The sequence below is a fragment of the Pogona vitticeps genome, chromosome 2 (genome assembly GCF_051106095.1).
Source record: "Pogona vitticeps strain Pit_001003342236 chromosome 2, PviZW2.1, whole genome shotgun sequence".
NCBI lineage: Eukaryota > Metazoa > Chordata > Lepidosauria > Squamata > Agamidae > Pogona > Pogona vitticeps.
Genome location: NC_135784.1, coordinates 27986302 through 27996445, shown reverse-complemented (window position 1 = coordinate 27996445; position 10144 = coordinate 27986302). Strand labels below are relative to the sequence as shown.

Sequence of the window (10144 nt, the reverse complement as noted above, 5' to 3'; positions counted from 1 at the left end):
AGAACAATGGTTTGGTATTATCATCACAACCTGATTGTGATTAAAATTGGATGCTGCTCCCACTTGATTGAGAAAACAGGTTTGGGATCAGGGCTGATTGACGGTCGTTGGCCAAGCCCTTTATGACCTACAAGCCCATGATCTATAGACCAGAGGAGGGTTGGCAAGTGTCAGAGTTCATGCCCATCGAAGGACTTTGAAGGACTATGCTCATTCCCCATTATTCCCTCTCCATTATAATTTTTTAAACAAAAATGTGTAATTTTTCAACTTAAAAAATAATACCCTTGTGGCTTCTAGTGTCCAAAGAAAAAGAAAACAATTAAAATGGGATGTGTGTGGGAACTCCATCACTGCTGAAGGAACTCAAGCGTAGAAACAAATTGCCCATTATGCCTTTCAGAGGGTAAAGGGAAACTTCCTAGGCCCATGTCCCCCTCAATTTTTTTTTAAAAAATTACTTATAGTGTTGTTTTGTTAGGGTGCTGGAGGGGTCAGCGTCTGGGGAGCTCCGTTTGGCCACTGAGGTACTCATGTGATCTGGGGGCCAAATAGTACATAACTCTAGACCAGCAGTTGATGTTAAAAAAAAAACACACACACACACACAAAACACACACACACACAGAGAGGGGGGGGAGGTTTGTTTAAAATGTAAGAAATAGATGGAGCTGTCACTGTTTTCAAACAGAAAGCCACTCCTGGCTATTCCAAACTGTCTTCTTGTAATACATGTTTCGGCTAGAGAAGGCAATATGTGTTTTTTGCAAACAAAACAGGAATCAGGAATCCTTGCTGATCTGCAAAATCTAGGGAGTACAGAATAGAAGAGAAACAAACAAACACAGGATACTCTGTATTGCAGCTGAACAAAAAATCAGAGCATTACTATGCGATATACAAAAGTATCAACAACTACAGTGGTGCCTCGCATAGCGACGTTAATCCGTGCAGCAAAAATCGCTGCTAAGCGATTTTGTCACTATGCGATTTTAAAAAGCCCATAGAAACGCATTAAAACCTGTTTAATGTATTCCTATGGGCTTAAAACTAACCTTAAATTGAAGATCCTCCATACGGCGGCCATTTTCACTGCCTCTTAAGCGAGGAATCCGTGCGAAAACACAGCGGGTGGCCATTTTTATTTACCCGACGGCCATTTTGGAATTGCCGATCAGCTGTCAAAAAAATCATCGCTTTGCGATGATTGGTAAGCAAAATAGAACCGATCATCGCAAAGCAAAAAAACCACATAGGAAACATTGCAAAGCGATTGCAAAATCTTCGTCGCTATGCAGTTTCGTCGCTAAACGGAGCGCCCGTTAAGCGAGGCACCACTGTATATCAAACCATCAAACAATGTATATTAACAGTGTTCTGTCTGATACTGAGCAAGGAAATGTATATAATAAAGTTCTCCAATACAAATATGTGCAGTCCAGTGTCTCTACTCATAGAAAATCAAAGTCTAGAGTCTGGAAGTGTTAAATATAAAGTCCATTCACATATGTAGTCAAGGTATTGGATCCTAGGAGTGGTTGACGAGCTCCAAGCATAAATTAATTGTCCGCTCAGCTTGTTTCATGGTATTTTTACTTCTTCAGAATATGTGGGACTGTTGGGAGCAATTTTGTGAAGGTGCTGAATGGTGTTCTTTCTTTTGTTTCAAAGCTGGGCCCTTGAGAGCGTGGTTCCCAACTTTGGGTATCCGAATGTTCCTGGACTACAACTTCCAGAATCCTGGTCACCGCAGCTGGGACCCACTGTTCTAGAGGATTGTGTCTCATCATCCCCCCCAATCCTGGCTATACTGTCTTGGTCCCAGAGGAGTTCCAGTCCAATATCATCATTTGGGGACCAGAGGCTGCCCAAATCCTTCATCATTTAGGATCCCAAATAAAGAGAGCGAAGTACAGGTTCCACCTTCCGGTTAGGACGGCCAGAGGAAAAGGAGGCACAGGACCCTGAACTTTCAACGGTTGCGCAGGAGAAGGCATTTCAGCCGGTGTGTCGTGCGAGGCGCACCTCCCACAGTGCTTTCACCCACACCATCACTAGAGACAACGGGCAAGAGCTGCAACTAAAGTGGGACGTTGACCCAGAAGGCCGAAAAGGAGAGGGTAGAGGAATCCTTGCCCCCCAAGTGGCTGCTCCCATCTTGGTGAAACTCACCCTCCATCCATAAGTCAGGGAACCGTGTCCATGTCTCTGCCCCCCCCCAAGGCCCGATGTTACACCCGTGGCTGCCCTCAGCTCCTTCCCTCTCCCCCTCTCCATCTTGGCAAAGTTGACTCACACTGGGCTCCCCCATGGAGCAAACCCTCTGCCTGCAAACCCGCTGTGGCAGGGGGCGGGGCGAGGGGCACCAAGGACAGCAAGTAAGATGGGGCAGCCCTGCCACCTTGCCAGGGCCCCAGGAGGGAGCCAAGGGAGATGAAGACGCTGCCTTGCGGGCTCCCCCACTTGTTCCCACCTGTGCCAGCGTCGTTCTGGGTGGAAACAGCCCCTGGCAAAGGTGAACGGGGCCCTGCAGGGGAGAGAAGCAGCAGGAGGCGAAGGGGGCATCTTGGGCTGGTCTCCCAGGCACCAAAATTTCCTCCTTATGGTTCTAGTGCAGGAGTCCTGTTTTCCCTTTTCATGTGGCCATCCTCCTCCCGTAAATTCTCCAAGGATGCTTGGAACTGGAATGGCTCCAAAAACAGCCCTAACCGCTCCTAATTTCATGCGTGCATTGACTGTTTTCCCACACTGCTATATGACACATTGCTGTGTTTTTCTGGTCATCGTACAGAACGGTGATCTCGTTCTCGCCTGAACCAGAGCGAAAGGCCAGAATGACCTCGTCACAAACGATCTGCAGCTTGCAGTCGTCCCTCACCCTACAGAAAGCCTCCTTAATTAACTCACGTTTGGCCAGGAAAAAACAAGCTTTCACTTCTGTACTGTGAATTCCCAGAAAGGCTGACAGACTCTTCAGGTTCTCCATTTCTCCATCTCAGGTAGATATCGAGTGCAGCCACGACCCCTGATAGCTGAACATTCCTTCTCTCATCTAAAACACTGAATTCACAACTCTTCTTCCCATAAACAAGCCTGCATGTTCGCTTTTCATACCGAAGATGTTCTTCAGCCCATTCGTCTTCCTGTAAAGACCAGGGATTTGCAAGGAGACGTTTCAAGATTCTGTAAAAGGCGCGCTTTTGATCGCAGCACAGTTGACAGTGTTCTGCAGGTTTTCTAACAGGTTCAACCTTCTGTGCCTGAAAGTTTTCGCCCATTTCCTTGTGATTCTTGGGTGTCCTCTTTTGAGAGTTTTTCAAAGGCCTTTTCCCCCTTCTGATGTTTCACGTCTGTTGGTGAGCTGACCTCAGGTACTGGAAGGCCTTTTTCTCTGGAGAAACAAAGAGGTAAAATGCCATCAGTTCGGGGTTTGGCATTTTAGAGTTTTTGATGCATGGATATGAAGATTCTGGAATCAAAGCCAAAAACATTGAGGCCAGTTACCTTTCTGAGGTTTTGCTGAGCAGAAAGACCCACCAGCACGGTGAGGTGGGATCAATCTGACAGCACAAGCCCACCTGTGGCACAGAGGAGGATCTCCATGGAGAAAGCCAATGGTTCATTTGGCAATGGCCACACTTTTATAAGCAGTGTGATCTCATCTTATAGTGCTGTTGGGACTTAGGGCCCCTTTGAGACAGACACATTTATTTCAATGGGAGTTTTTCTGGATTAGCATCCATGGGAAAGTATGAGGTGGGCTGTAGCCCATGAAAGGTCACAGTGAAATGCATGATTGACTCTGAAAAGCGCCACCGTTTTGTGTTTTTTTTTTTGCGGATATATTTTTTTTGGCTACACATGAGATGGCCAGTTTCTCAAGCTAGCACCACCTGACTTTTAAAGTTCTTTCTTGCTCCATCAATTTCCTTCCATAAGATTTTTCTTCCAAAAGTTTAGAGAGTGAGGATGGCCATGAAGACAAAAAAGGCTTGAGACTGAATTCTGGGAAAGTCCACACACACACCCAGGAGAGATGAAAAGGAGTACATGGGAAATGAAATGTTTCTCACTTGCTGTCCCCCGGCTGCTGCTACTACACTTGTTAGTTTTAATGTTAGGGTGGTGGGAGTGATGATGATCATGATGATTTAGAAACACCAGGCATACTCGACATGATAAAAACATGGAGTGGTATTATAGAACAGATACAGGTTTTAACCAAAAACCTAAGTATATGTTAACTATCAGCGCAGTATGTATGCTGTTCCTAATATTGCCGTTTATTGTAGCTCTGACGGTTTAATTTCTGAGATCTGCAACTGCTTATACTACTGTGTGAAATTTCTCACTATTGTTTCCAAAGCCCCAATGACTATGGGGACCAATAAAGTGTGTTTCTTCCAGAGGTGAGATGTTTCGATGGCCGTGTCTCTCTATTTTGTTACTTTTTCCAATTATTTATTTTCAACTCTGGCATCCCCTGGAATTGCAATGTCAATGATCCAGACCTTTCTTCATTCTATTACTATTATGTCTGGTGTGCTATGTTCAAGGGGTCTGTCCGTTTGGGTCAGGAAATCCCACAAGATCTTGACTTCCTCATTTTCTGACACTTTCTCTACCTGATATCCCCATGGGCTTTTGGAGGCTGGCAAGTTATATTTTTTGCTTAATGACCAGTGCACTAACTTTGCCACTCTATCATGCCTAACATTGTAATCTCTTTGTGCAATCTTTGGACATTCACAGATGAGGTCTGACCATTTCATCCTTTTCTTGGCAGAGTCGACATTTGCTGTTAGCACTAATTCCTTGGATCTTAGCTTTCATCACATTGGTTTGGAGTGCTTGTTCTTGTGCAGCAAAAATCAAAGCAAAGTGTGCTGCTTATATACCACCCTATAGCGCTTCAAGCACTCTCTGAGCGATTTACAAGTTATGCAGGCTACACATTGCCCCCCTAGCGAGCTGGGTATTTATTTTACTGACTTTGGAAGGATAGAAGGCTGAGTCAACCTTGAGCCAGCTACCTGGGATTGAACCCCAGGCCATGAGCACAGTTTTGGCTGCAGTATACCAGTTTAACCACTGCGCCTTGAGGCTCTTCAGTTTCTTTCTTAAGGGTGTCCAGTTTTAGCCATGCCCACGTTGAATTCATGCTTTTTATCAATATTTCTCAGGTGTTGCCAATGTAGTGGTTTATTTTTCCAGCTGTTTAATTTATTTTCAAATTGTTGTTTCTTATATTGAGCCTTTGTTTCTATTGTTTTCAAAATATTCCCCATTTCCACTGCCTTAAGTAATTTTTCTTTGCTTGTACTCATATAATCATTTAGGCTTCTTTTTTACTCCTCTACTAATTTTTTTGTTGTTTACTTTTTCACTGAGACAATGCTGAAGATTGGTCTCACAAAACAAGCAGTCTTTTGCTTTTACCGTATTTTTCTAGCCAGCAAGAGGTGCCAAACCCAAGTCTAATTTTCTACAGTCTTAGAAAAATCTTCTGCAAGTCTGCTGAGGCTTTTCTCTCTCTTGTGGTTTGCCTTTCAAGCTTCCTCTCAACATCACCCTTTTCCCAGAAGATGATCTAAGAGCTAAACTGGGAGTGTGATCAGGTGACTGCAAAGGCACGCCTGGTTGCACTAGAAAAGGTCACCTTAAGCAGAGTTTTTGAACAAGAAACATAAAACAAAACAAAGGGAATAACAAAGGACATTGAGGCATTTTAAAAACTAACTGCTATAATTTAATGTAAGCTTTCATGGAACATCACCCCCTTCTTCAGGCTTGTGAGTATACTACAGAGACTACATGGCAAACATTCACAAAGAAGCAGTAGTGTTTGGTCGCCACATTTTTCTCAGGTGTTCCTCACCTTTCATACCTATTTGATAGAGAATTACAATGACCGAAGCCTATCTCTCGGTCCTACCACCCTCACAGGAGCGCTTGGTGGGGACACGAGAGGGCCTTCCAGACTGTTGCTGCCTCCAGACTTTGGAACTCCCTCCCACAGGAGACCAGGCAGGCCTCCTCTTTGCTGTCCTTCCTAAAACAGGCAAAGACTTTTCTATTTTTTCCTTAGTGACTGGCAGTCTGAGAGGGGTTTTGTGCTCTCTTGGTTTTAAATGTGTTTTTAGTCTTGACTATTTGCCATTTTAAATATGACCCTTCTTTAATTTTTTTTTATATTTACTGTTTCTAGCTTTTAAATATTGTCCTTTTAACAATGAAAACTGCCTTAGTCTTTTTGAGGAGAGATGCAAGATAAAAGTAATTTAAACAAACAAATATGGTCTACATGGGCAGGATAGAAATCCAATAAATAAAATACTGTAAATAAATTTTTGTACACTTTAACAATAGACATAATTCACTTATTTATGTGCCGTTTAAAAAGATCTGTGTGGAAAAGAAAAGTAAAGCTGATACATTTTCTCTTTCACTACCTATTCTGTTCTGAGAGAGTAACTATTTGTCTATAACATAATCCAGAGGTCCTACTTCAAAAGGCATAAGAGGCTGTCGGTGCCAGTGAATTCTTTGCTGCTTTTGATGGGCAAACGTGGACACACACATAGGCTGGTGTGCCAGGGGAGCAAGCTTTTCTGCTCCTCTGGGAGAGGTCCACTTATTTTGAGGTGCATGTGGAATCGATTCCAGGTGTATGCACACCCCTGCTGCTTTAAAAAAAATCTGACTATCTGATACAGCGCTATATCAGATAGCAGGAATTATCAAATATTAAAGCATTGTGCTTGTCTCCTCCCCCAATCACATGATCACCACCTCCACCAGCAGAATCACTCACACCCCCTCCCTGAACATTTGCCTGATCACCTATCTGATTCTCGCTACCAGGCAGTTTGCCCCCGCACTGCGAGCCCCTTTCTCCCAATCACCAGCCACCACCCATGACTTACCTTTCTTTTTTCTTCTTTTGATGGCCAGTGGGATCAGCATATGTGAATGGACACACCAACTCAAAACTCCAAACGTCTGCCAGTTTATTCAGGCAGTGGAGATCTGCCCATAGTTAAGACATTGAGCCCCATGAAACAGTTTATGAACACTTATTCAAAATATAAGCATGGCTTCCCCGAGAGAATCCACCTCAACATGTCTGAGTCAGGAGTGAAATTTCCACCATGGTGGCCTTTGTCATAACCCTAATTTGTCTCAATACAACACTGTGGAACTTTTCCTAACTGTTGTTTTTGTTCAAAAGATGAGAAATTTCCACAAGGAACTGCATCTAATTCTTTATTAAAGTTCTAGGAAGAGCAGATACAAAAATACACAAGGGAGTTAGGTTTGTTTTAAATATAGTGGCCAAAATCTTGTTGCAAAGCTCTGTCTGAACAATGGGAAAGATTCTGCTTCCATATCTTAAGATGTACTTGGATCACACATAATGAGACAAAGCTGTGCACATCTGAAAATTGAACAAAGGAGTCTTTAATCCGTGCAAATCTGTTTATGACGATGACATCAATCTTGTTGGGCGGGCAGATAAACCCAGCGGGGTTTTGGCCTATGACAAAAACATTCCCAAAGGGATGGACTAGCAATAGAAGCTGGAGCAATGGTTTGGTAGTATCATCACAATCTGATAGTGTTGGATGTTTAAAATTGGATGCTGCTCACAGTTCAGAAGACAGTTTTGGGGGCTGGGTGGGTTGGTTGGTTGGACCAAGCACTTTATAACCTAGAAGCCCAAAATCTATCAACTAGAGCAGGGTTGTTAATCTTCAGAGGCCCGCGTACCCATCCATGGACTTTGAAAGACGATGCCCATTCCCACAAAAAAATTATTTTACAAACATTGGGGGGTTTTTAAATCTAAAAATCACCCTTGTGACACTTCTAATGTCCAAAGGAAAAAAATAAACAATTAAAATGGGGGTGGGGGGGTGGGGGACTCCAGCACTGCTGAAGGCCCTCAGAACTGGAAAACAAATTGCCCATCAACCTTTCCAGGGAGTAAAAGCTGTGGGGATGGCTGATCTAGAAATAAAAGGCAAATTGGAAAACTCAAAGGAGGAGGAACGCTGGCAAGACACAGAAGAAGATTCACAGAAGAAGAGGGGAGTCTGTGCTGAGCCATTGGGGCAAAGAGGGCTGGCTGGAACACCCGAAGGGACGGCCAGGATAATGAGGAGATGGAGCAAAGGCGTCAAGAGACAAGGCATTTTGAAAGCTAGAGAAACATCAGGTACTGCTAGGGACAAAGCAGGCAAGCAGCCGGTCCCCTGCCCACCTGCCTTCAGCCCTGATTCTCCGGCTGCCACATTCAGCCTTATCTCTGCCTCCATGCCCTGCATCCAGTCTCTCGTTGTGCCACCCAGGAGGGACCAGGGACTATGGGGCGTGACCCCAGAAGGTTAGTGTCCCTCCTGCCTCCAACACCCCGGCAGTTTTCCTTAAGAGACAATCTGATCAAGCTGGACTTACTAATTCTGGGAGTGAAGTAAGTAACTTCCTGGTGCCCATTAAACTCTCTTGCCATTGGATCAGGGCCTGTGGCTCCTTGTAGGAGCTGGACCTGGGTTGTCTGCTACCTGCCCAGCGGGGCCTGAGTCCACAAGGACTTGACAGAGCCTGGCTCTGACAAGAACTTTGTTGTCCCTGAGCCCCCCCCCATCCAAGGGGCTGTAACATAAACACATTCAACGATCAGGAATGTTATTGTAGAGCAGTGGTTCCTAAAGTCCCCAGGTGTTTTTGGACTAAAATTCCCAGAGCTTTTCATCACTAGCTGCGCTGGCTGGAGTTTCTGGGAGTTGTAGGCCAAGAAGATCTGGGGACCCAAAGCTGAGAATCACTGCTGTAGAATGATCTTGCTTAGTTGGAGAGCTGGGTTATTGTTTTGCAATGACTTTAGTGAGCCTCAATTTTAAAAGCACTTTCATTTTCAAGGCTACTATTTCTACAACTCCCTTTCAATTTAGATCGTAGGACCTACATATCTATTAGGGTTTGGTTCCAAGCCCCCAGGGATACTGAAAACTGTGGATAATAGCAAACTCTATATAGCACAGGATAACAAAAAACCCAATTATTTCACATGCATTATTACAACTGGCCACTAGAGGGTGACAGATACCGTGCTATGTTGTGCTGGTTCTGGTAACACAAATGGAAACAGGTTTTTCTGGATTTTTTTCTTTTTGATATTATGGGGAAAAAATCAGACTGTGGATAAGTGAATCAGTGAATACTGATCCTGTGGGTACATTTCACATCTTGACACATGGAAGTCCAGCCATGGGCCCTGAAGTTTGATCATAGCCATCCTACTTGATTATAGCCTTACAGGTTAGGAAAGACTGAAATTCTTTTCTCGTTCTTTTCTCGTTTCCTGACAGAGGCTGGGGAAATGTAGGAAAGGGTTTGCTTTGGCTTTGGAAAAAAGTGTTCAAACAAGATGAAACGGGGATATTTGTAATTTACATCCAGACTACATATATGTTGGCTCTTCTGCCTGGCAGATTCAAGGAGCAGAAGGTCCAGAAAGTAACTTTTCTGAGGAAGAGAGAGCATTGTAACTTAGCTCCTCCAAAAAAGGCTAATCTCAGTTGATTCTTTTCAAAGGCCCCAGAGACACACTGCCTCTCCTTCCCTTCTATGAGCCCTCAAACAAGGCAGGTAAGCATGGGAAACAAGAGAAGAATGTGTTTGTTTTACAACTCAGGTGTGCGAAATAAAAACAGCTCACAGAGGAGTGTTGCCTCACCTGGACAAGGAAGAAGGGGGACAGAAAAGGCAGTTTCTTTTTTTCTCTCAGACTACAAAGGTGGATCCATGCATAAACTCGGACGATGCAACAACAGCCAGGAGCTTCTGCCGTCAGAAGAGGTACAAAGCACTTCACTCCCGGTATGGGTGAGAATCTTGTTTTGATTCATTTTTGAAAAGTACTGTATGGGGTAGGAAGAACTTGAGATTATTATTGTTTTGAAACTGAATGCAACCAAGGAAACAAACACTCTGAAAGATGTCACCATCTGGAGCCAGGACATGTGAGAGCATTTAATTCTGAAAGTATGAATTTGAATCCCGGTGTGAAACACCATGTTGATGCGGAATTTCGGTTGCCATTTTTTTTTCTCATGTGCTCCTCAAATTTCATACCTATTTG

General features: G+C 44.0%; 1 long non-coding RNA gene across 1 annotated transcript; it reads right to left on the bottom strand.

The window, feature by feature from the left end:
• Positions 1 to 629: 629 nt before the first annotated feature.
• LOC144587564 (uncharacterized) lies at positions 630 to 8577 on the bottom strand. Its single transcript, XR_013542709.1, has 2 exons — positions 6927 to 8577; positions 630 to 3391 (listed from the first exon to the last, which is right to left on the bottom strand). It is a non-coding gene; the product is annotated as an uncharacterized LOC144587564 (long non-coding RNA).
• Positions 8578 to 10144: the final 1567 nt, after the last annotated feature.